The 27,644-nt window shown below is 41.4% G+C and overlaps 1 protein-coding gene across 5 annotated transcripts in view; it reads right to left on the reverse strand.

Annotated features, from left to right (window-relative positions):
• Mmd (monocyte to macrophage differentiation associated) overlaps window positions 1-27,644 on the reverse strand; it is a 137,206-nt gene that overhangs the window by 99,788 nt on the left and 9,774 nt on the right. The window lies entirely within an intron of this gene.

The following is a 27,644-nucleotide window of genomic DNA, read 5'->3' on the forward strand; positions in this document are numbered from 1 at the left end:
AGGCAGAGGCGGGGCGAAGAGAAAGGGGTGGGGCGATGGAAGGGCGGCCGGCGCTCTTCCATACAGCCTTGAGATGCAGCATGAATGGAGGTGGAGGAGGGGGAGAGGAATTATAAAAGGATTTGGACTAAGACTCTGAAAAGCAATTATGAAAAACATAGCAAACAAGGACCTCTGATCACATTCTATTCTTATCTCGGTATCATTCATCCCTCCTTCGTCATTCATTTCTCCATCTTTCTATTCCTTTATTTCTTCATTATTTTGAGTGTCAACTAGCTATTGTAAGAGATCCAAGGCAGATTTTTTAAACCTTTGCTTGTCTGTCATATGAAAGGATTGAAACCTTTAGGAATAATCTAACACTGAGATTCAATGAGAACCATGAAAGGAGGGATCTTCTACAGGGATTCTTTTATGTTATCCTCCCATTTATCTTTTGATATTTTATCCAAGCAGTTTCTAAACCACCTAAAATATAATGCTGAATTAGGGTCTTGTAGCTAAAGCTTTTGAACTCAGAAAGTGGGCTTTCTGGAAGAGAGGTTCAAATGGATGAAGGAAATAGAAAAATGAATGAGTGATTTACTGAGTCTTCCTGGGACCACTTCTGGAATTTAGATGTGCTCCCCTCAGTTAATCTGTCCATATCATTCCTTACTCCTCAAAATGGAAACTCTCAAGAGAGCATTAAGTCAGCTTGTTAGAGGGGGTTTACTCTGCTTGCAATGAAGCATTGGAAAGCTGGAGGAGGATTCTTCCACCCATAATTTTAATTTTACCCATAATTTCCTTTTCTTTAAATCCTAAGACCAGAATCTAGAGGGATGTTTTCTATGTTGGTTGCATTATTTTTTTTTTCAGGAACATTTCTGGATAGGCATTATCTTCCTCATTCCACACATAAGGAAACTGAGGCTTTTAGAGGTTAAGAAACTTGTCAAATGCAAAACTCACACTATCTTCCTCTAGCAATAAAGCTCCAGATCTTTTCAGTATGCCTGCCTGCCTCTTCCTATGTTTGTCTCTTTAAATATACACACACTTTCTCTCTCTCTTTTTGTCCATACTAAGCCATGAAAATGAAGATGGACTGAAAAAGTCTATCATTTGACTACTTAGGAATACTAAGTTAAGTTATAGGGAAGGGAAGGTAACAAAGGAAAGAACTAATAAAGACAGATGAAAAATAACCATATGAAATAGCATAAGAAGGGTTATAAAAAAGGAACCTCAACTGTAACAAATATACCAGTCTGTTGGAAGATGTTGATAATGGAGAAGGCCATGCATTTTGAGGGGGGAGATTTATGGGAAATCTCTATACTTTTGCTGTGGACTTACAATGGCTCAAAAAAAAAAAAGCCTTAAAAAAGAAAGTACTGGTATATGCTGCAACATGGATGAACTTTGAAAACACAATGTTAAATGAAAGAAACCAGTTACAAAAGACCACATATTATATGGTTGCATTTATATAAAATGTCTAGAATAGACAAATCCATAGAGACAGAAAATAGATTAGTGGTTGTCTCAGCAAGAGAGTAGGAAGGTATTGGAAAGGAAATGCTAAGAGGTATAAAGTTTCTTTTGGTAACTAAAGAAAATGTTCTAGAAGTATGGTGAGGGATACACACTCTGTGAACACAGTGTAAGCAATTAATTGTACACTTTAAATGAATGGTTTGGTATATGAATTGGTATAGTTTGGTATCTGAATGGGGCTGGTTTGGTATCTGAATAAGGCTGTTAAAAACTATTTTGAAAAACATCCATTTCTGTAAAAAGATAAAAATCAAAACAGATTAAAATGGCTGGATCAGGAAAACTATATTACTTAGACTTTTATTAAAAATTTTCAAGAAGCTCAGACTTAGTAGGTACTCAACAAATACATGAATTTGAGAAAACATAATAGCTGAAAGCAAAGACAGTACTATAAACCAACAGATGCCAGGTCACATCCCTGAGAGTGGGTCATGGATGTGCAGAGATGTGTGATCAGAGTGTGGTGAGGCTAATTAGGGGAGGGAGGGAGAGAAAGAAGTCTGAGGAAGGAGTTTGAATGAAATGCCAGCATGATTTGGCATAGCCTTTCACAAAAATAGATTAAATAGGATAGAATAAAACACCTTGACCTACAATTGTCTCTTCTGCAGAATCATAGGAATATTAAAGGAAAGTGGCATATTTAACAAATATGATCAAAGTTTTAAATTAGCCTGATCATTCATGAAGCCTATCTTCCATGGTAAATGCAGGCCTCAAAAAATAAAAATAAAACACAATAAAAATAGCATCCTTTGAACACCTGCCACACTTTTTAAATTTTATTTTTTTTAAAACTGAAGTTTCCCTTTGCATCTCCTTCCGAGAAGGAACCCAGTTGTGTTTGCGGAAAAGATACACCAGATTCAGATTCAATTTAGAGATTAGGGGGGTGGGAGCAGAAGAAAATGGAAAGTTGTTGGTTCTAGTTTTTTGTTTTTTTTTTTTTTAATCAGCAGGATATGACATATTTCTTGAGCTCAGAGAGGCAGTTATTCTTTCTGAGAACCTGTAGGCACACATTTGCACACAAAAAAAGCCTACGCCTAGATAGAAGGGATTTTTGACAGAGCAGACTTAAGGTTCAGAGGTAACCTTGGGGAGAATACTCAACTCTGCTCACTGAGGGACACAGAGACCCTGGATAAGATGCCAGCCACACTAGGAAGCACCAGGGACGCCCTCCCCTTGATGTGACGTGATCAACAAATCAGCAAATAGCAGACCTGCTCCAGATTTTTACTCTCAATGTCCTGGAAAGGTAACTAAACTTCAGTGATTGGCTTTCAGTCTGTCTCTTTGCAAAGATGGCCAAGTAAATCAGTTATTCCAAGGTAGATGCTTCCAGTGCTTCCCCCATTCCTGAAGAGAATATCTTTTCCTATTTGATCTTTTGTCTGCATTTCCTTACCTGCTGGGAATGCTTGTCTCTGGATCCCCAGCTCCTAGACTTTCACCATAAAATAATGGGAGAAAACAATGGGAAGGAGGAAAAATCCAAGGGGGGAAAAACGGGAAGAACTTGAGAAAATAAGATGTATTGCTCTATATGATGAAGATGAGTGAAAAAAGAAATCCATTATCTGGGGGGGATGTTGGTCAAGGTGTTTTGAGAGGTGGAGAGGGATTTAGCAAAGTAAGAGGATTCTCAGAATAAGGAATTTGAGTAGAATGAGAAGAAAATGAAAGGAACCGTGAGAAGTTTTATTAAGCGTGTGTAATAGATATGCTAATATTTTCTAGCAAATACAATTTTGGGTCCCATTTAAAATTATGGTTATTATCAACTGTTTGGATGTATTGATTCAACAGTGACTCAGAGATGAGATGGCATGGAAAGGGGAGGTACAATGGTTACACAGATTAATTTCTTTGAGTGCCTAACATGGTCCTAGGACTTCTGTATCCATTATTTCATTTTATTCATTAAACCTTCTTGTGAGGTAGATAATATCATGCTTATTTAATAAATGAAGAAGAGAATGCTTACAGAGGTTTTTTTTTTCAAAATGCTTCAATTTGTATATGGAAGTAAAAAAGTTAAGATATAGACATGAGCCCAGGTTTTCTGACCCCGAGCTCAATGCTTTTCCTGTCCTTGCTTCATCTCAGTATACGACTGTGTCATTCCTCATGGCACAAAGCAGCATTCTTCTCTCAGTGGACAATCAATAAATGGCATTCTGTTGGCTATAGTGGTTGTTTCCCCTCAAAAAAAAAAAAAAGATTATTCTTTGAATGTAGGACACTTTGCCTGCCTCGTGACTTTCTTACTGAGCATGGAAAGAGGGTTAGGATGCTCAGCTCTTTCTTTAAAAGAATTGGTGAGAATAGGGATGGGAATACCAGAAAGTGCAAAGTAGATACCCCAAACCCACATCCAACGAAAAAGAAGCTGATGGCAGTCGTTCTCACCATGTGGTTCAGAGACAACAAGATCACCCAGATGTCAGTCTGTTTAAAATTGATGTCTGAGCTTTTGCTTTAGTCAAAATAAAAAAGTAATATTTAACAGAATGTAGATGGCCTTCCATTAGGGTCATTTAGTCCCGATGCACCTTACTTCTTTAGGTAGAGGTGGTAGGAACCACTGTGGATACACACCTGTCGAGTTCTTTTATTGTGCCACAGTCAACCGAGAGGGGAAAGAGTTGAGAGGTTCTTAGTGCCTCTCTATGGTCTCAGTTATCCTATGTGGTCATGATAAATAAGCAGAAGTAGCAAAATGAGGCATAACTTCCCTTTTAAAAAGGGAATAGCAGAGTATATTGATGGAAATGCTCAGTACTATTTTTAACTTGCCCGCACTGAAAGCTGATGCGCTGGAACATGCTTACTATTGTAGAGGGTCCAGATACAGTAGTTTATCATCATTCATTTATAATTCAAATCCAACTGGGCCTTTTTGAACAAGCCTTGCACCTCCATTGCTGATATATACTTGACTCTATTTCTGGGCTCTGCATATGCAGATTCAACCCATGGTGTGGATAGAAAATATATATTTTGTTAAATTCCAGAAAATTCTTAAGAGCAAAACTTGACTCACTGCACTGAGTACTATACTGAATTAACACAAGTGAAGAGATGTGATAGGCAGGCACTGTATTAGGTATTGTGGCTACTCTAGAGACCAATGTAAGTATGCAGAAGAATGTCTGTCTGCATGCAAGTCTATATGCAAATACTGTGCCTTTTTCTATAATGACCTTGAGTATCCTCAGAGTTTGCATTCTGAGATCATGTAGGAGAGGGCAGGTCTTGGAACCAATCCTCTGTGGATACTGAAGGACAACGGAACTTGGAAGCAACACAAACCTAAAACATACTTTGAAAGCACCAATGTTGCTGTTACCAAAGTCTCTTGTGAATATGGAAAAGGGAATTATTTTTCCTCACACATTTATTGGATGAACACTTGTTGAAAGTCTCATGAGCATATAGGTCCAAGAAACAAAGTCAAATAAGATAGACTCTCCTCAATGACCTTCAGGTGATGGGAGAAATAATCGTCCATCAATCACTGTGTAGTGTGTTGTGTGCTATGGTGATGTAGTATTTACTGTTCAGGACATTTTAGAGGTACATAGTACAAATCACTGGTGATATTAAGGTGGGGCAGCAGGAGGGGGGTGGTAAAAGAGATGACACTGGGACTTTGTCCCCAGTGGTTAGTTAGGAGAGAGCAAGTAAGCAAGGCAAGAGGGATAACAAAGTTGGGATTCAGGGAAAAGAGAATATAGCACATGCGAAAGCCTGATGGGTCTGCAGGTCTGCAATTCCACATGACACAAGCAAAAGGCCTTGTGCAGAAGTGTAGCTGATGAAGATGGAGGCAAGAATGTTCCCAATTGAAGAAAGGCTCAATGTGCTAAATTAAGGAAATTTGCAGATTACACTGAAAGCAGGAAAGACCCATTGAGAAACTTGAAACACACAAATGAGGTCATCAGTTTTTTATTTAATCCATCTCCCTGATAAAATTTGTATGGGGAATGGCTGGAAGGATACAGAAGAGATTGTTGATTGTCTAGAACAGCTCTAGCAGTAGAGCTTCCAATGATGATTGACATGTTCTCTAAGCCACTAAGCTGCCTCTTGTGGCTACTGAACACTTGAAATGTGCTCAGAGGAGCACATTTTTACTGTTACTTAGTTTCAATAAACTTAAGATTAAATAGCCACATGTGATGAGTGGCTACCATATTGGATAGTGCAGTTCTATATTATTTTTCTCTTCGTTGTTGCACTGATAACACCCCAGTTTGTTAGTTGGGCACATGACTTACCAGAATAAAGACCACATTTTCTAGCCTGCCTTCTAGCTGAGTTTGTCCATATGACTAAGTTCTAGACAATAGGATGTGAGCTGACATGCAATCTATGGATCATGCCTTTATAAGTGAAAATTCCCTTTCTTAATTTTCTTTCTCCATAGGTTGAAATGTGGACATTGAACAGTGGCATTTGGACTAGATGTCAAAGGTAACTCTCTGGCACAGCAGAGCAGCAAAATTCCTGGGCCCTAATGACTTTGGCCCAGAGTTTCCATGCCAGTTCATGCTTTTAAATGACAGAAATAAATTTTTATCTACTTTATACCACTCTTATTTTGGGCTTCTGTGACAACATCTTATCCTAACAAATGCTATAAGTGAAATTGGAAGGATAGGGACTATTTACAAAAGAATTACAACAGTCCAGGCAAGAAGTGATGACTATTAGAATTAAAGCCACATCAACTCAAGGGCAGAAAAAGGGAATAATCTGCTGGGCCCCATGGTACACATCTGTAAACCCAGCAGCTGGGGAGGCTGAGGCAGGAGGATCGAAAGTTCAAAGCCAGCCTCAGCAATGGTGAGGCACTAAGCAATTCAGTGAGACCCTGTCTCTAAATAAAATAAAAAATAGGGCTGGAGATGTGGCTCAGTGGTTGAGTGCTCCTGAGTTGAATCCCTGGTACCCCCCCCTCCCCAAAAGGGAATAATCTGAGTGTGTCAGTTAGCTTTCCATTATTGTGACAAAACACTTGAGTTATCTCAAGCTCATAAGGAGGAAAGGTTAGTTTTGGCTCATGGTTTCAGAAGTTTCAGTCCATGGTCACTTGGCTCCAATGTCTTTGGGTCTATAGTGAGATAGTATATCACGGTAGGAACTGCATGTATAGAGGAAACTTTGTACCTTGTGGCCAACCAAAAGCAAAGAGAGAAAGAAGGGAACAGGTGCCCAAAGTCCTGGTCAAGGTCATAATGACCTAACTTTCTTCTACTAGGCCTCATTATTCAAAGGGTCCACCATCTCCAAGTTGTACCACAGACTGGTGACCAAGTCTTCAACACAGGAACTTTGAAGGGTAGAGGAAGATGAAGTCATTCTTTACATAAAACCTAAGGCTATGACGATACTTCAGAGTCAAGGAGGAAGACAGTTCCACCTATTACTGCTTCTGTGTGCATAGCCTTTAACTCACAATTTAGTATCATTTAAAAATAGAAATCTAATGAGCAAAGAGAAATAAAAATAGGCCACATGCTGTTCCCCAGATCCAGCTCAGCTCTGCAGCAATGAAGTATAATTAAATCAGTGTAGTACCCTGACCTATTCTGAAACTGGGAATTTTTTTTTTTTGGATTCTTCAAAGGAAGGGCAAGCTAAGAGTTAACATGCAAATTGTAGGATAACTTAAATATGTATATTTTTTTCTGCCAGCAAACCACCAAATCCCATGTCAACAAAAATATCGGCAAGTTGTAAGAGACTCCTTAATTAAAAAATAAGATTCATTTAAAAATATAGCACACCCATTGCTTGCCAACAATTTTACAATAGTATTTCAGGCAAATTAATTAAGTTTCCTTTACCGTTTTTATCCTTAAAATTTGCATCGGAAGCCCTTTCTTCACATAGAATTAAATTAAAAAAAAAAAAAACTCTCGTTAGAGTTTGATTGCATGGGATCTTAGAGGGTTTTTGTATGAATAAATGAATGATGATATATTAAATGCAAGTGATTCTTCCAGGCATTTTAAAGATCAGAACTACATAGAACTCTTGGCATGTAGGAACTTATCCAAACCCCTGTACTGAGAAACTTGACCAGCCCTAGCATGGCTTCCCAAGGTGGCATCCTTGGGACAATTCAGTCTCTTTTCCAGTTCAAGGCTGTCAGAAGAATTGACTATTTGTTCTAGCCAACAACTGACCCTCTTACCTCTCTTTCCTAAAGCTGTACTAGATTGTGCTTCCTTTGCCTTTGACATGTATGTGTACAACTCAGGAGTGCGTCTCTCAGGGACCTGATAGAGCCAGTCTCTGTGTGAAACTAGAATACTGACTCTCATCATTGCCCACTAACACACACAGCTGACCTACCTTCGTTCACACTAATCATCCCTCTGTAATTTTTCAATTCCCTGGCTTTGCTGGAGCCCAGAATATTCCTTCTTTGCTACTTCTTGATTCTCCCTTTAAAATGCCCAGTCACCCCTGCACAAACCAAAATGGAGCTCTACTCTTTCTCTTACTGTCAGCAGTTTCCCGATAAGATCTATTTTCGCCACCTTAACTGAAGTCCAGCTTTGTTGACCTATTTCAGAGGCATGAGCCAGGTCCGTTCATCTAAGATCTCTGTGACATGGCTTTATCATTGTTATTTGGGAGAGGAGGAAATTGATCTACCAAGAAATTAAATAACTTTCCCAGTATCACATTTACAGCTCCTTAGTATCTGAGTCATAGGATTGCATAATTATTCTGCTGCAAGAAAACTTAGGATTCATTTTGTCCAGGCTTCTCATTTGACAGAGGATTCTGAGAACTGGAGATAAATGCCATCTGTTATAAAAGTCAGAGACCCCTAGATATTTTGATGACTTTGATGAGATAGGAATCCTTCCTGAAGTTGCTCTGATATTGAGGCAAGGCATGGTTTATTTACAAATAAATCCACTCAACATTCAATTACATTTAAAACTTCTGAGTCATTTAAATTTAGTGTATCAAGAAACCGTACAGTTGGCTCTCAATCTGCTTTCTCTTTGGCCCAGTTGTTGGTGGCAAGCTCATGCTCCTATAGTCAAGGAAGATTCTCTTAGGCAGGAAATCATAATCCTTTTTTTTTTTAAGAGAGAGAGAGAGAGAGAGAGAGAGAGAGAGAGAGAGAGAGAGAATTTTTCAATATTTATTTTTTAGTTTTCGGTGGACACAACATCTTTGTTTTATTTTTATGTGGTGCTGAGGATCAAACCCTGCGCTCTGCACATGCCAGGCGAGCATGCTACCTCTTGAGCCACATTCCCAGCCCCAGGAAATCATCATCCTTGTTGAGAGCAGGGGCTGAGGAGGGAGGCCTGCTGAGTTCAAGGGCAAAGAGAAGGTAGGATTTGGTCAAGCAGAGAGATAAGAGAACAAAGACCCAATCCAGAATTTCCACTGACCAATAAACAGAGATGTGAAAAACAGATCTGCCTCTGGATGGAGAGACTCCATTATCTAAAGGTGACTCACTAGTGTGGTCAAAGGATTGTGGGTATTTTGTGGCCATACCTGTGACTCTCTAAACAGAGACACAGGCCACAAGGAGAGATAACATTGGCTTTTTCTTTACTGATCCCCAGCTCCTCTGATAACAGTGTTTTCGCACACAAGCCCTAAAGAATGTTGACATAGCTCTTTCACATATTCTGTCTTAGCTAAGCTGTAGCCCAAACTCTGGGCTGCAGGAAGGGCATTTTATAAAGAAAGCTGCTGAGGCTCAGACACATGAAGGACCAGTTCAAGGTGGCCCAGTGACCAGGGCAGAGCTACAACCCCAATAAAGGCTGCTGAATCTGAATACTTTGCAGAATGTGATGGTCTGCAGATCAGAGATGTCCTGAGTTGAGGACCATGCGATGAATGTGACTTTGGGGTCCACAATACATAGGAAGGCACAGGCTCTCAACAAGTGCACTCAGGATTTTTTTGTTGTTGTTGTTGTTTGTTTGTTTGTTTGTTTTTTTACAAAGCAGCTTCACATATTTAGATGATGAAAGAGTCAGTTTATCGTAAGCGGTGAGGTTCACAAAATCCTAAGGCAGGAAACACCAAATTGCCAAATCCTGGGAATTTTACAGCTGACAGGAAACGGGGCTGTTTCATGACTCTCTGTGATGGCTCAATCTTCCATTTACATTCCATCCTTTGCTCTTCCCCAGAGTTGTTGTTGTTTGGTTTTCCTCTGTGTGCTGGATGCTTCTGCTTCTTCATTGACTAATCAAAGTGACCATCAAAGTGCTGTGCTGTTTGAACCTTGGTGGGGGGATTGGGGTGGGGTTGTGCCTTGACCTGCCTGGGAAAACACTGTAGCACGGCAGCTAAGAAATGGTCTGCAGACAGATTACTTGGGCTGGACTCCTGATTTATCACTTAACTTTTTTTTTTTTCTTTTCCGGTTTCCTCATCTGTGAAACGGGGTGAATAACAGCTTTGGAGGGGCAAAAGGAACTTCTTCTCTGCCCTCTGAAGGTTTTGATGATGGGTTTAGCTAACATAAACTGACAACAGACAGAGTCACAGGAGAAAAGTCGTCCAAATGCATTAAGCAGGCAGGGAATATTACCAGAAGGTGAGTTCCCAGCAACCTAGGAAGCTCATGTTCCCTCTTCAGAGGAGGGAGCGAGTGGGGGATAGAGAAAATTTATAGGGAGAATAACTTTTCAGGGAGACAAATGAACTTGAAGAACAAGCAATAATCTGGGACAAAATGCATCTGGCATTTGGGGACACTTCCACAACTCTTCTTTCCTATAAGTTAATCTTCCGGAGAATCTGACATACAAGTATGTAGGGGAACTTCAGAGAAAAATCTTCTCTAGAGGGACCTTGGTTCTGATACAGCTTTTTATTTTATTGTTTTAGTTCAAAATACTCAGTATGTCCAAGGGCCGTATTGTGTGACTTGATTTTCTGAACCCCCAACAGCCTAAACTCCGTAGGATATACTGAAGAGATAAAAAAATCATATCCTTCCATATTCAGCATAGTGACAGGCACGGAGTATATGCTCAGTTAATATAGCTATTATCTTTGTTATCATTGTTATAACTCTTGGTGTTCACAGCTCCTACCTGAATATCTTCAGGTCCCAATTTAAAATTCTCTGTGGAAAGAGTCATTGTTAGAGCTCATTTTGTCTCACAAGGGCACAGGTAGCCAGGCCTTATAAACTGGCTGTCAAGGTCCCATCATCTCAAACTGGGAGTGTACCAGTAAGTGACTCATCCACAACTTCACTGAGAGATGTGAATACAAGAAAGTTGTTATGAAAGGGGGCCTGGGTGTGGCTAGCAATCCAGCAGTGCCTGTTACAAATTGTGGGTAAGAATTTGTTTTCTGACATTAGCTATCTAATTTTAGTAAGGGTTTACAGCCCCTAAGTTATAGCCCCAAACTGGATTAGATAGGGAAATTCATCCTAATCTCTTTTCCAACTGCATGCTTCCTTACATCCCAGAGATGCCTATGCTTAGCCCAACTGAGTTTATCAAATGCCAGTATCATGCACAGTATGGAGGTGATGATGTTGGGGTCTGGTAAGAAGACAGGACTTAAAGATGAACAAGGAACAAGCTCTGTCTTTCAAAGTATTTACAATCTGATAAGAATCAAAAGATAATTGTAAACCAAGAGAATGTTATGTTATGTAGCTATGCAAGCATAAAGTATAAAGGTACCGCAGAGAGGGATAGATACACTCAGTCTAGTGGGGTTTGAAAGAAAGACTTCATGGGCAAAGTCTTTTGGTCTAGGTGGTAAATGGGTGGAAAGACCCTGACCAGCTGAGATGAGTGAAAAGTATATTACATACAGTTTGAGTAAAGACCATGAGTAAGTTTGTAGAGACAAGAAGATATGGTGCCCACTCGGACCCAAAGAAGTGGTCTGGTTTGGTTCAAGTGTAGGTTATTCACTTATTGGGGAAGAGTTTTTAATTTATTTATTCTAATTTTTAGTACTGGGGATTAAATCCAGGGGCCCTCTACCATGGAGATATATTCTCAGCTGTTTCTAGTTTTTTCTTTGAGACAGGCTGTCACTAAGTTTCCCAGGCTGGCCTCGAACTTGCAATCATCCCGCCTCAGATTCCTGTGTAGCTTGTTTTACAGGTGTGCACCACATACCCCTCTGGGAAGAGTGTATTATATGTATAGAAACAGTGGCATCACTTTACATGAAGGACTTTTATGCTAAGTAAAGAGTAGGTGCCTAATTTTATAAACAAGGAGAATCAAAAAAGGAAACTAATAAAATACCTGCTAATTATTTTTTATGTTCTTATTTTTTTAGCTGCATGTGTTATAAAAGCATGCTAGTCTAAGTGTACCTTCCTAGAAGTTCAGAATTATATAACTCATTTGCTGAAGCTCACTACATCCCAAGCTTTGTTTTAAATTCTTCTTCTTCTTCTTCTTTTTTTTTTTTTTTTTTGTGAGACAGGGTTCCACTAAGTTGCTGAGGCTGGCCTTGAACTTAAGATCCTCCTACCTCAGCCTCCAAAGTAGCTAAAATTACAGGGGTGTGCTACTGTGCCGGGTTTCAGGTGGTTCCTAAGTACTTAGCATGTATTATGTTCTCATAATAATAATTTGTGCCCTCATTTACCAGTGATAAGGCTGGTACTGTGCAGAAATCAACCTAAAGCCATTCCCTGGAGTGGGATAAAGTTAATGTCTAAACCTAGCCATAGCACTATGTCATATGGCTATGAAATCCTTTTGCAACAATACCTAAACTAGCTCACACAATTCTGGGCTTCAAGGAAAAGAGTTTATTTATTGCAAGCTCTGCAGGAAATGATGCTTTTGCTAATCATCATGAAAGAGAAGGGGGGGGATCTAGTACTTATGGCTTAATTACTTATGGTCTTTCTCTGTACCCGAGAGGTCAAAAATTCAGCCTTGATCCACACTAGGGATACGAGAGAAGATTCATTGCTCAATCAAAGACCAGAGAGCAATTCCCTAAAGGACTTTAGACTCTGAATAATTTATATAGTGATTCATTCCCTTCTTCTATGAAGCTTTCACTTCCAAACCAAAAGAACATCAGGAAGCACAGGTGTTTTCTTAGAATCAAAGGGTATTAGAACTGGGAAGACTTTAAACTGTTGCTCAACTCAGAGTCCCCACTACACATTCAATTCTTGGGTCCCCACAACCACATTTTCCCCTGCCTCAGCATTTCTCAACCCTTCTATTCCATGCTGAACACTCAAGGGATGACATCCACGTGTGTGATATGTTACCTCTGGAGGTGAGATAAGGTGAGATAAGAGCTTGCGGGTTTTGTACAATTCCTGGCACACTCACCTCTTGTGCTACGCCTTCTTCTTCCACTCAAAGTTAATCAATAATGAAAGTAATGAAGGGGGATGCCATTTCAGAGACAGCCTTGATTGTATCCTAATGTGTGTGTGTGTTGGAAAGCCATCCACTTGCAAAGGTTGGCAATTTAATCCATGTTGGCCGAAATGACTAATAACATGCCACTTGGATGTTCTTGAGAGGTAGGTTTTGTGGATGAAAAGGGCTGCTCTCACCTGTGGCCTACATCCTGCCACTGGGAAAGAAGAGTTCCTCATTTCTGATGAAAACTCATGACAACTTTGGACAGTTTTTACCATCAGCAAATTCCTTCTTTTATTCAGTTGAAAAAAAAAATCTCTAATTGCAACTGGCCTGCAACACCACTGGCAGATCCATTTGTGGCCTGCTCTGCATGTTCCCCTAACCTATTTGAAAATTTCACAATTCTCTTGGAGTCTTTTACTCCATTACATGTCCCATGCTCAGCAGGTGGCCTCCTCTGGCCATGCCAAGTGCTCACATAGTGTTTCCTGGATGACTATCTTTTCCTATACAAATCAGTTGGCATGGATACACTTTTGTTAGAGTTGAGTCCAGTGCTGGACTCAACTCTAACAAAACTCCCTTCTTGTCCCAATCTCAGAGGAAGGAGCTAGTCCCTTCTAGAAGGCTCATTTTGTCCACTTGGGCTTTAAATCTAGTCCTGTTCGGCTAATTCAAAGAGCTGGTTACTTTGCATATAAGAGACAGTGTCATTCCTCTTGGGTAGAAATATTTTCTTTCCTCCAAAGAGAACTTCATTCTGAACAATTGTTCCACTTTAGAAATCTAAGTAGTGAATTTAATCCTTCTCAAAGAAACTGCTAAATCATTTATTTGCTGGGCAGTGTTCTTAATTTAGAGACCTATTGGAAGTACCTGGAGAGCTTTCAAAATTCCTGATGCTCAGGCCACATCTCAGAATAATGAAATCACAGTTTTGTGGGTGGGAGGTTGGGGGGGAAGTGGGAACCAAGTGTTGATATTTTCCAAGCTCTCCTGGCAATTCCAGAATGTAAACTCTACCCTTGCTCCTCAACATATGGGACTTGTGCCATCAGCATTGTCATGTGAGCATTTGGTTCAAAATGTAGAATCTCAGGCTCCATCTTTTGAAGCAGAATCTGTGTCTGAATTTCTAAGTGATTTCTAAGCACATGAAAGTCATTTAGATCAGACTCTGGAGCAGGAGCTAGGAAACTGAAATCCAGAAGCCACGGCCATCTCACTCCCTGCTTTTGACAACTGAAGTTTCATTGAAGAGAGTCACACCCACTCTTCACATAGTGTCTACAAATGTTTTGGGATTACAATGGCAGAGCTGAGTAGTTGTAACAGACCTAGTAGCTGACAAAGCCTAAACTATTTAGGAAGGGTGGCAGAATGTATCACCCCCAAATATGGTACTTTGATATAAGGGTGACCTAGAGAAAAGGGCACCTGGAGCAGATGAAGAAGGGCCTTCTAATCTTCCCTTTCCACCCACTCCCAAAAATGGAGATTAAAACTTCCGCATGAAAGATGCCCTCCCCGTACCAAGAGAAGAGAGACACTCTTTTGTGGAAAGTCACAGCCCAGAGAATTTTATACAAACACTGTTATGGTTTAGATGTGGTATTCCCCAAAATCTTAAGCGTAAGACAATGCAATAAGGTTTGGAGGAGAAATGATTGGGTCACAGCCTTAACATAATCAGTTAATCCATCCCTGATGGGATTAACTGGGTGGTATCTAGAAGCAGGTGGATTGTTGGCTGGAGGAGGTGGGGGGATATTGGGGGCATGGCTATGCATCTGGAGAGTGAAGTCTCTCTCCATCTTTTCTTTTCCCCCTCTCTCTGCTTCCTGATCACCATGTGAGCTGCTTCCCTCTGTGACACTCTTCCACCATGTCATCCTGTCTCGCCTCAAGTCCCAAGGAATGCAGCCTGCTGTCTATGGTTGGTGACCTCTGAAATCGTGAGCCCCTGAAGAAACCTTTTATCCTCTACAGTTGTGCTGGTCGGGTCCTTTAGTCACAGCACTGAAAAAGCTGACTAAAACAAACACCCTTGTTAAAATACTCCCTTTACCTGGGCACAATGGCACATGCCTTTAATCTTAGCTACCTGGGAAGCCGAGGCAGGAGGATTGTGAGTTCAAGGCCAGCCTGGAAAAGTCAGGCTCATCTCCAGAGTAATAATGAATGGATGAATGAATGAAAAACTTCTTATCCTCTTTTAGCTTTCCCTCATAATTTCATTCCTTTTTCACAATTGTTCCATCTAAGACAATAGCAGATAGGTTTTGGTATTTTTTGAGTCCTTATTTCTTTATAAGGGTTCCCATGTTATACACAACTTTTATTGAATTCTTGTGTTTTCCTCCTGTTAACCTGTGTCATGTCAATTTAATTCTCAGGTCCCAGCCAGGGTCTTGGAAGGGTAACATGTCCCCTCCCTTACATTTACCTATACTTACTATCTGGTCCTTCTAGATAGTTTGCCGACCACTGCTTTAGAGGATGCGATGGTCAGGTCCAGCCAAGAAAGTCTCTCTCTGCTTTTTTTTTTTCAAGGCATGGGCAGAAGAGAGAACAAGATGTATCTTTTGGCACACAGGCCTTTTATATCCATTTACGAGGGTCATCCTGTCAAAGCAAGCCTGTTGTTTTTGAGTTTCTAATAGAATTAATTCTGGATATATTCTCAGAGGAACAGATGGGTTGGCACAAGTTCTCCCTCAGAACCACGCTCAGACACAAGCAGACACCTCATGTCGTTTAAATGATGTTGCAGAATCATTTGACTAATGCAATATTGCAAAGTCTCTACTGGAAAAACAAGATGACATGAATCAGGAAGATGAGCTCCAGTGCCTGGCAACCACCAGTCTTCCACTCCACTCCCCTTCAGAGATAAGAAGTTCCTTTTTTTTTCCCCCCTTCCCTATCTATCAGCTTGATTGCATCTTTCAAAAAGTGTGTGTCCTTCCTATTAATTAACCACTGGCCTCCAGTTAAGAAGTCAGAACTCACTCCTTTTGCTCAGTAATGGGGAACATGGAGCTGGCCTCCTCTAAGAGCAACACTTTTGCAAGGCTGCTGGCACAGCCTCGGGACAATCTTTCCTCTGTAATCACAGAACAGAGAGACGTTAACCAGCTCATGACTACATTGATCTGTGGCCTTGTCCCAGCGGCCACTGTTATAGCATTGCTTTTCAAACCCAAATGTACCTAGAAATCACTTGAGGATCTTGTTAAATTGCTGATTCTGATTTTGTAGTATGGGGGCTCAGCTGAAGATGTGGCCTTTCTAACATGGTCCCAGATAATGTTGACAATCCTAGGATCAAGTCTGGAAAAGAGAGCAAGGAACAGCAAAGCGTGGCCTATGGCCAAATCCAGCCTGATGCTTTTTCTGTAAATAAAGTGTTACTGGATGACAGCGCTCTTCTGGGTCTGACATGCTGTCTGTGGTTGCTTTCATGCTGTGATGGAGGAGTTCAGTAGTCATGACAGAGACTACCTGGACTCCCAGTCTTAAAATATTTACTGTCTACCCAATTACAGAAAAAGTTTGCGGTGCTAATTCTCCAAGGGCAGTCCAAGGACAGCCTGCATCAGCATCATTTGGAGGTTTGGTAAAATGCTGATTCCCAGTGTCACCTGCAACCCATTCCTAAGACTGTTGGGGGTAGCCCTGGCAAGCCCATGGTTAGGAGATGCTGAGGAGACACACCTGGAGGAGAAGGCACACCTTGTCTTATTGAGGGACCTGGTCATTGATGGGGAGGGCATCTTCCTGGCATTGGATGCTTTTCTTTAAGGAACACACTCAGGGATTGACCAAATTGTGGTATGTGCCTGTATGACTAGGTCCCAATGTATCCTAAGATTATGTATAATCAGAATGTACCAATTAAAAATTAATTTTAGTCAAAATAATTGTACTGTCATGTGTAACTAATTTAAACAAATTTAAAAAATAAAAATAAATTAATTTTAAGAATTTAGAAAGAAACATTCATACTTAGATGCATACACCAGAGTTTGGCTGAGGTCCTTGGAGCTGTGCAAAACTTTCTTTCCTGCTATTCAAAATCAGGACAGACCAACTAATTAATTAATTATCTTAATTTGAAGAAAATTCCAAGGACTGAGCTTTGACTACATCATACACACACACACACACACACACACACACAAAGAGAGAGAGAGAGAGAGAGAGAGAGAGAGAGAGAGAGAGAGAGAGGAGAGAGAGACTACGTCTGTTTCAGTAATTTAGTCAATAAATATTTAGTAAGTGACTGCTCTTTGCAAACAATGCTGGATGCAAGTGATATGGAGAAGAATAAGACAATGTCAGTACCTACAAGGAATCTAATGTCTACTTCTGAGACTCAGAAATCCGTAAGTACAACAATGGAAGTTATGATAGAAGGATGATGATTTCAAGCTGGAAGGGTAAGGAATCTAGCTACACACTGCCCAGGATGGTCTTCCTTGAGTCCACTCTTGCCTCCACACTGGAGGATGAAGTAAGTCATTTCCTTGCCTTAAACTTTTCAATAGCTACCTAACACAAGCAGCATAAATTCCTATAAACTTTAAGGCCCCTGTACTCTGGCCCCTCCCAATTCTGACCTCATCTCTTTATACTCTAATCCTTACTCACTACCCTTTGATGATACTGGTCATTTACTTCTTGAACAAACAAATTTCCAACCTTCCTAGAATCTTTGTACTCGTTTTCCTCTTTTTCCCAATCTTCTCATGATTCGCTCATATTGGCCTTTTTGGTATCAAATTAAATGCTATATCCTTCAGGGAGGCCTCTCCTGATCACTCAGTTGAAAGCAGCACCAACAAGGGCCAGCTATACCAATTGCACTACCTAGTTGAAAACAGAGATGCAGGGTATCTTGTTAGAAAAGCAGAATAAAAACACCATTAAATGTACAAAAATAGAAAGCCTTTTTTTCCCTTCCTTTTAGGCATCTCTCTTAGATTGTGATGATGTTTTGCTATTGAACATGATTCTCTGTACAGAAAAATGAAAAATTTTAGATGACTTCCATGAGTTTCACCATTCATTTTTATGTTGTACAATGCTCATTTAAAATATGAATATAATGCACAAATGTGAAATCGTAAAAATGAGACAATTTCTATTTTCAAATTCAAACAAAACAAAACAAACAAACAAAACAGTCAGGATGGAAGGTGGACTATTAAAACCAGTGCCAGTGCGGTGTCAGAGGACTTCCCAGGAAATTTGTTGGCAGGAGGTTTATAGGGAATTCTCCTGGGTGAACAGGACGAGGGAGGAAGGGATAAGAAGAAATGGAGGGGAAGACAATGGGGAAACAGGAGGATGGAAAAGAATGATATAGGCTACAAGATAGTCTCAAGGGAGGCCTTAGCCAACCCCAAGCTGAGATAGACCTTCAGACACGTCTCCAAACAGCAGGAGGGAGCCGGATCTCTGGAACCCTGTTTTATATTAATAGCTTCTTTATATTTATAGCTTCTCTAAGGATGAGGTGTGCCCCAGGGCCAAGTGGCTCTCTTCAGTCCAGGCAATTTCTGCAGAGGACTAAGAGCTGAGGGCTGTCCTCCTATAGCATTCCCAGTAATTAAGGGAACAAGGGCTTCCATGACTCCAAAGTGGGATCTTGCGAAGTGCCCAATAACCACCCTGTCATTTTCGTTAATGGCGATAATCATTTATCAGGTTCCCATCAGGTACCAAGCAACATGCTTGCTTGTTTCACCCCCAGTAACCTTATGAAGTCAGAATCATTGTCTTCCTTTTTTAAAGACAGCCAAACAGAGACTCAGGGAGGTCAAGTAAATTTCCTAGGGCCCCACCGTAAGTAAGTGACCAGGTGGTGATTTCATTCTAGGTTTGCTGACTCCAAAGATCACAATTTTCCATTCCACCAGTATTTCCCAGTGTGCATTCCTCAGAACAGATGTTAACAGTGTTACATAAAAGAAAGAGAAAAAGAACGGTATGGTCAGATCGATTTTTGGAGATCTTGCCTTAAACATTAACTGGAGTCTTTATAGCTGCCTTCCTCAGAAGCCTTAACATGCCCACCCACAGTGCCACTTTCTGATAGACACTCATGTGCGTTACTTCCCAATCTTATTTAAAATTGGAATTGCTTTGTACCAGAACATGATGCTTTGAGACATGGTGCACAACTTTACCCAGTTTCCTTTTGAAATCTTTTTCTCCCCGCCCCAGGGGAAGATGGGGAGAATTTGCCTTTCAAGTGTACAGTCCTTTGGCAACTTCCCAACACTCCTCCTCTCCTCCCTTGCCAGGATGGGAATTTTCACAGGGCTTTCTTACATAAGGAATGGAATGTAGCGTTTACACTTTGTTACCTTTGGTCCTGATTTAGAAATACCCGAGGGAGGGGGGGTGTCCTGGGTGGAGAGCAGGGGCCTGGGCACTCAGCCTTCTGAGCAGGCTTACCCTCTCAAGCTGGAGCGAGATCTTTCAACGACGTCAGCAACCAATCTTGGCAAGGGATTAGGCTCCCAATCTCCTGGGCTGCTGCTCCTGCTCAGGGACTCCCTCCATTGCAGGGGTGGGGGGTGGGGGGGTGGCTCTTTGGGTTTAGCACTGTATGTTGCAGTTCATACATTACTTCACCTATTTTCAAAACTTAACAACCACAACAAATGATCCTGGCAACCTTCAATTTCTTCCAGAAGAAGTTTTCAATGCCTCTATTGAAAATGAATTTTAGTAGCTTTAGTTTTGCTGTAAAACAAAAGTTAAAAAAGAAAATCACAAGCAAAAGTTGCTTAAAAAAAAAAAAAAAAAGCAAAACAAAACAGAAAAACTTTTCCTTAGTGAGAAAATGCTGAGGAGCCACTGCCCCCGGATGGATAGGAGGTGAGTTGGCAGCTGGGAGGGCAGCCTACTCCTTGCTGGTTAGTGCCCAGTTTAGGTGAGGTCTTTTGTGGTGTGCCTCAAAGCAAATTTCTACCGGAAATCAGGGTAATCAAAGGTCTTCATGGGACTTTTGGAAATCAGAGCCAGGGCTGGCTTTCTATGCCTCAGCTGGAAGATTAGAATCCCTGTCAACTCAATCCGCTGAACGGCATTGACCTCCATGAGTCCCGCTGACCTTGAGATGGGTAGGCTCTTTGGCTGGTACAATTCTGGGGACTGAACAGACTCAGGTGAAATTCATATACATTCCCTTCATCGATCTGACTTTTGAGAGCCTGTGGGTAGTTTACTGTTTATGGTGCATTTCTGGCTGTTTGTAGCATATGCAATTCTGGGATTCAAGAAGGAGAAGAGGACCTGGGCTTAGCATGTCAGTCTTGGCCATTTCTGGCCCAAGGGAGGGAAAGATTTGCCTTTTAAAACCCTCTCCTAAAGTCACACCATTCGAACCTGGAACCTCCTCTGTTTCAGGGTCTCTGCAGTTGGCTATCAGATGGAAACTCCTGGGGTGAAAAGAAGCCAGGAGGATGCTTTAAAAGTAGAACCAAAACACTTTAGAAGGGCAGAGATTTGCCCAGCCATAAGACACTTTCTTTAAAAATTCTACAGTTGAACCAAACAGAAGAGTTTGGTGGTGAAACTGATTATTCTAAGTGCTGGTTACAGCAAGTCTAAGTTGAAAAGGATTTTTAGTTTCTGTAGCTAAAACCTTCTCTTCATTTCACAAGAGCCCAGAGGTACTTTCCCTTTGGGTCCCCAGCTACTAGCTGCAGAGATGAAATCAACGCCCAAAGAGACTGAGACCATTTGACGGCTTCCCCTTCCTGCTGCCAAGACAGAACCGAATTGAGTTGACCCCTAAATTAGAAACCAGATAATATTCTGGCAGGGTTGAGGTCATTTTATTACACAATTTCCTATGAGGTGGAGTTTTAATGACTGCAGTGGGTGCATTAATGAATATTTAAAGGACAAAAGAGAAGGCTTGAGTTTCAGGGACAAGGAGAGTACTAACTAATCTAGAATTCAGGTGAAGGTTTTCATTCCAACCTTGCATCTTGCACCTGTTGTTGGCATTCTTCATAGGAAATTATTCACTGCAGGCCTGATAGAAATTGACCTCCATATGATCTCATGTTTGTCTCTTGAGGAGATCTATATTGTATGACTGAATATTTTGAATAGCAATACAAAATGACCAGAAATGACAGTTTGTGACCCAGGGCAAATTGTTTTTTTTTTTTTTTTTTTTTAGTTTCTTCATTGCTAAAGTGAGAAAAATATTAATATTTATCTCACGGAGTTGTATACATTAAATGAGCTGCTCAGATAAAGTTAACCTGGCACATAGCACCAACTCCATAAACATAAGCTATTATTGTCACCAAGGAGTCTTATATGGTACTTAATCTTTCTTAAGTTGTCCTTTGCTAAATATGCACTGGAAATGAGACCAAACATCAGAGTCAATCTCTGTGTAACTGGTGGTGGTGGTAGAGGGGGATAGAAAAAGAAAAAAAACTTAGACCAATGATGTGCTTTAGTGACCAGAGATTATTCAGTTTCTAGACTGGCAGAGTATATCCTGTCAGGTTTGGGGTTAAAGTTTCAAAATTTAATTTGAATTTTGAGTTTTCAAAGTTTGAGTTTCCACACTTTGAGTTGTAAGGCAGATAGCTAGGATACCTGGACTAAAAGGATTTCTGGAAGTTTCCATTGGGGAACAGGACTTATAGAATAACTACCTATTCTGTGCAAAGTTCTTTCTTAAAAAATAATTAAGTATTAGGCCAAATACTTGGGAATGAGAGACAAAGATGACATATTTAAGTATCACAGCCTAGTGACCTCGAAAAGTCCAAGACCCTAGCTCAAGGGATTCACCCTGTTGACTCTCATTTCTGCTGTTATTTGTAGACTGTAGGAGGCATGTTTATTTTTCTTTTAGGTCTTTAATTATTCTCAAAGTTCAAACAGAGGTGGAACTAGGAGATAAAGCAGCACACAAGGCCATTTACATAAGAGACTCATGAGGATTGTGATGTGGTTAGATAATGCTCGAAGAGCCATGTGCTAGCCTTCTTTCCACCCACTCAGTCATCATCTGAAAAATAAACTCGGATCAGGAAATGAGTCTGGGCAGACGTGGGATGCTATTGTTGATTCTGTTGTGATTTCTGCCTCTTCTGGGATCAGTATTATCACTGCTGATTTTTACCCCCATATGCATTACATGACAGACAGATGGGTTCAGACCCTGGCTGTCCCTTGTAATGGCTGTGTGGCTTTGAAAACCCTCTCTGTTTCCATATCCTTTCATTTTATTATAGTAAAATAGACATAGTATCAAATTTATCATTTTACCCGTTTTTAAGTGTGCAATTCAGTCGCATCGAGTAGCTTCAAAATGCCGTGCAACTATTGCCACTGCCCATTGACTGTGGTTTCTGTCTTTTAAAAGGGTTGATAAAATCTATTTCACACAAATTATTGTGAGGATAAGATAACTAGGAAAAGATAACTGGGTATTTAGCTGGTGCTCAACTAATGCTATTTTCTTCCTGGTTTATAAGTTTACATATTTCCTTAAAATCTTAAGTAAAGGGTATAATGAAGGGGGTAGGATGATTTTTGTTCTTTTTCCATGCCTCTTTTGATTCCTCTGTTATAATCTCTCAACAGCGTGGCTTTTCATATTATTTATGGGAAGAAGTTTCTCTGAGGGTATGCTTGGGGACTTGGGAAGGTGAGGTTGGGGAGCCAATAAGATGACCATAGAAAATGGAAACAGACATCCAGTTGGTGATATGTCACTAGGCCTAAGAATATTTGTTAGCTGAAGGATCTGCTAACTTTTTCCAAAGCAGCAGTAGAGCTTACTACCGAGATAGCGATCTTTGAAACCTGACTCTCCGTATTGCAAAAGCCTCAAGTGTTCAGATCTGGGCCATTGAGACTGGAAAAAGAAGATCTTTATCTCACTTCAATCCTTTCTTCTTTCAAGGGCAGATGTTCCCCCTCAGAATAGTAGTAGGACAGGGCAAAAGGTTATATATTTTTTTTTTCTTTCTGTAACATCAATAGGTGTCTCAAAGGATCCTGAGGGGAAAAAAAAGTATCTATTTAATCTTGAATTCTTCTTGGGGAATATAAATGGGGGGAGGGCTTCTAGAAGCCACTCGACTAAACCTCTCTCTTTAGAAAGCTAATACCTAGACAGCCGGAGGGACCTACATGGCCAGGGTCATAAGAAAGGTTGGTTTGGAGTAGGCACTAAATCCCTGATCACTTCCAGTCTAGCTGAGTATTTCCTTTGTTGCTTTACAGATCAACTGGGGTCCAGCTGATTTCCCCGACTTTGAATTTGAAGGCAGATGGCTGGGATACCCTTACTAAAAGGATTTCTGGAAGTTTCCAATGGGAGCAACACTCCCTGAATAACTACCCACTCTATGCAAAGTCCTTTACTGAGCACGATGAAGGAAAAGTGAAAGAAATGGAGATCGGGCTGAAAGGGGACTCTGGAGCGAGGAAGAACGATGTCTGAAAATAGTGTGAAGATCTATTTGGGATGGAGGAAACCGATGTCTTTAGGGGCTTGAGTGATAGCCTCCTAATGGAGAAATTTGCATCCTAATTCCCAGAAACAGAATACTACTTCATGTGGTAAAAGATTGAATGATGCTTTACAGGGCAAAAGATGTGGTTAAGTTAAATCTTGACAGTGGGATTTTATCCACTGGGATTATCCACATGGGCCATAAATGCATTCACAAATACCTTCCTCACAGGTGGCAGGCAGAAGAAGATTTGAGGGAGAAGAGGAGGAGGTCGTCTGACCAGGAGGTTAAGATTGAAGGATGCAGACTGGGAACTCAATAGCCCCTAGAAACTGGCAGCCTCTGGGAATGGATGTTCCCTAGTCTTTGGAAGCAAAGCTGTTCTGCTGACACCTTGATGTCACACTTCCGGCATCCAGAGTGGGGGGGGTGGGGGGTGGGGGTGGTGGTGTCATTTCTGTAGCTGGAGGTGCTCCACGTGTGGGGATTTGTTACAGCAAACCAGGATGACATCTAACATGTGACCTTTTATATTTCCTCCTTGTTTCTGCTCAAGGCCCTGATTACCTGCTATTAATCTAGCTCTGTTGTCTTGAGAGGCTTAGAATAGGGTCTCAGGATGTTGGAAGTAGGTGGATTCCTTCTTTGATTTTGCTTTATAGGTGAGGTGACGGAGGCTCTTAGGGCGGCGAAGCAACTTTGCCCCTACTCACGGGGCTGCTTGGTATCAGTCCAGACTCCAATCCAGGTCTGATTACCTACACAGAATTCTTTGTTTTATGCTTAAGGCTTAGAGAACGGGAACCTGCAGCTGAGCTAGGAAATAGGCTCACAGGCATATATACCAGCGTAGCACACATAATGTGTTTAGGAACAGAGAATCCAAGCGGTCATCATGGAGAATCCAAGGTACATCTCCAGTTGCCCTCTTCTTTCCATCTCCCTCACGTGCTTAAAACTCCCTACTGGCTTTGGATCACCCTTAGACTAAGACCCAAATTAAAATCAGGAGATCGCAGCCTGACCAGCTCTCCCTGATCCAAGATCTCCACCTTCCAGCATCTTCACCCCTCCCACCCTTCAGAACTGCCGCTCTGGGCAGAACCTGGCCCAGCCCTGGAGCCAAGGTCTTTTCCGCCCTGGGACTGTGCACTTGCTCTCTGTCTGCCTGGAATGCCTACCCATGGCTCTTCCTGTGGCCGACTCATATTTCAACTTCAAGTTTTGGCTTGAAGACAGCCCCAGAGAGCCCTTAAAGGGGGCCCTGCCCTTTTCTTTTATATGCTTCCTATCACATGCTGAAAATATTTTGTTCACTTGTTTAGTGTCTTCTCTCGAATAATCAAGTTGCTATGAAAAGGAGGTTGAGAAAGACACACCTCTGTACCTGGAACACTACCCGAGTAGGTACTTAGGTTTGTTGAATGAGTGCATTTACCAGTCTTCCTAAATGAGGTTGCCTGAGGAGTTGCTGCATATTCCTTACCAAAAAGACTGAAGATTTGGTTTCCTCTTGACCCTTCACAATGTGAATCACGGTCTCCAGTTCTAAAGAAAGTTCTAAAGGAAACACTTTAGCAAACCCAGCATTCCCCAGGTGTATTTCATCATAAGTCTCTTTTGTTCAAGAATTTGAATGCAAAAGGGAGCTCCACAGAACACAGTTTGGGAACTGCTGGCAGAGAAATTGCTAACCACTGCAGGTAGTTAAATTCCTCGTTTGTTTGAAAACACTGGGTTGACTCCAGGATGTCATGTACATGTACACACAGTTTTGTGTACAGAAGACAGCAGAGAAGAGCTGCCACAGGAACTGGGTCAGTGGGCCTGGTGGGGGAAGAACTCACTGTTTGCTGGAGGAGTGGGCGGCTGTGACCTTTGCTGTGACCTCTGACCACTAACACTGAAAGGGATGTGGGGTGGAACACGTCCTAAGCTTCTCCATGGGACCTTGACCATAAGCCCAGCCCAACAAGAACTTGCCGGGAAGAGCCCATAGAAGGCTCTAGCTCTGTTGCCTCCACATGATCTGCTCGCCCAGGCATCATCCTGTTCTGGAACGTGGGCTTTGGCACCGTTCAGCTTGTATCCTGTTCCTGAATGACCCGAGGGTGACCTATAAAAGTTTTGAATTTGCTTTCTCGTAAGAAAAATGACTCTGTCAATGTCGTATTATTTTTGTACTTTCCCCTGCCAACTATGTCTTTCCTGAGACACAGACACCCAGGGAGAACAAAATCACTAGGTCATGGTTTGTTAAATTCAAAGTCCTCCTTTTAGGGTTGGCCAAGATGAAGCCCAGAAGGAGAGGAGGGAGGTACTCAGGGGTCTGGTCTCTGAGGGCAGGCCTGGGAATGGGCTTCAGTGTTTGGACTCCTGCCACATCTCCTATCGATAGTTCCTCAGATTGTGAGGCCACAGGAGGTTTCTAAGCACCTGTTTCCTAGTCTCCTTCTTTCCTTACACTCTCAAGAGGTCTGCAAACCACAAATCATCCTACAGGCTTCTTGGTAAATTCGTCACTACTCAAATCGAGATACAGCAGAACTTTTGCTCTGGGATTGGCCGTCACAGTGTGTAGGATGGTTTTCTGTTTTGTATTTTTTAAACTTTATATTGAAGTATAACAGATTTACTAAAAAGATGCCCCTCATCATTGGGGAACAGAAAGGACTTCTAGAAGTGGAACAGAAAGGACTTCCAAAGTGGAACACACACCTTACAACCAGCACCGAAAACAAGAATCAGAATATTCCGAGCTCCCCGGGAGGTCCCTACTGCTCCCTCCCACCCCTGCAGGTACGAATATATCACAATTTATTTACCAGTTATGCTGCTGAGGGGAGAGCCCCACGTTTTAACAGTAAGCTACAGGGATGTTCAGAGTAGGCGGGTCAAGACTACTCAAGCATGGTGGTGGGGTGGGTCTTCTCTGTTGACCCCTGCTCTAGAGTCAGTAGCAGAGCCTTCACTCTGAGAAATGGCATCATGGGAATTTGCAGGGGAATGAGACTCCGGAGGTCCCCCTGCAGACGCAGCGGGCTGGCAGGAGGTCAGGGCGAGTTAGAGCCTGGTCACCTTCCTCCCGTCTAGTAGAAGGAGCCCTGGCAGCTGACGACTCTGGGTCACCTGGACCCAGGGCCATGAAACTGTTGCCCAAATCCAAAGTGACTTTCCTAGGATGCTGGTTCTGAATATATGTTTGGTGGGCTTCTCTGTAATATTTAAATTTAAAAAGCTGATTTATAGAGATGCTCAGGAGAAAGGGAGGAAGAGTTAAGAGGTAAACAAAGCTCCTAAATAAATTATCCCAGATAAAACCAAGCCTTCAAAGACAGGAAGGACGGAGACAGGGGGCACGTCTTGTGGCCTTTTAATATACCTTGCCCAAAACAAAGAGCTGCCGAGGTCATAAATCATCCTGGCTAGATTACCCTCCTTGCTAAAATAAAACAAACAAACAAACAAAAACACCTGTATAGTTTTGTCTTTAAATGGGGCATTAAAGAAGATCCTGAAGAAAAAAAAAAACATCAGTTAAGAGATTATTTTGATCACATTATTTTTTAAAAACCTATGAAACATAAAAGACCAGGGAGTAAAAATTTTAATGCATTAATTTCACAATTGGGGATAATCGGTATTAATGTTTTTTGTGAATATTCTTGTAGTCTATCTGCATGGATTCACCTGCCTTTTTGCAACACTGATCATGCAACGCTTACTGCTTAGCCAATTGCTTTATTTCAATAAAAATGCATCTTGGATTCTTTATGTAGATAAGGCGCACAGGCAATTTAAAAATCTCCGGCTTCTTATTGGAGACAAATGATGGCTGTAGTTTGGTTCTGGAGTGCTTCTCAGAGGCTTGTGTGCTCAAGGCTTGGTTCTCAGCTTGGCACTATTGGGAGGTGATAGGAACTTGAAGAGATGAGACCTACTGGGAGGTTTTAGGCCACTGGGGGCATGCTCTTGAAGGGGATTATGGATACTGATCTCTACTCTTTCTTTTGCTTCCCAGCCACCATGAGATGACAGCTCTACCAAGTGCTCCATGCCTTATCATGGGCCTAAAAAAATGAGGCCAATCAACCGTGGATTGAAACTATGAGCCCACATAACCTTTTCACTTTGCAGGTTAATTTATCTGAGGTATTTTTTTACAGTAAGGGAAAGCTGACTAACACAATAATCACGA

This window comes from Ictidomys tridecemlineatus, chromosome 3, assembly GCF_052094955.1.
Source record: "Ictidomys tridecemlineatus isolate mIctTri1 chromosome 3, mIctTri1.hap1, whole genome shotgun sequence".
In the NCBI taxonomy this organism is placed as follows: Eukaryota; Metazoa; Chordata; class Mammalia; order Rodentia; family Sciuridae; genus Ictidomys; species Ictidomys tridecemlineatus.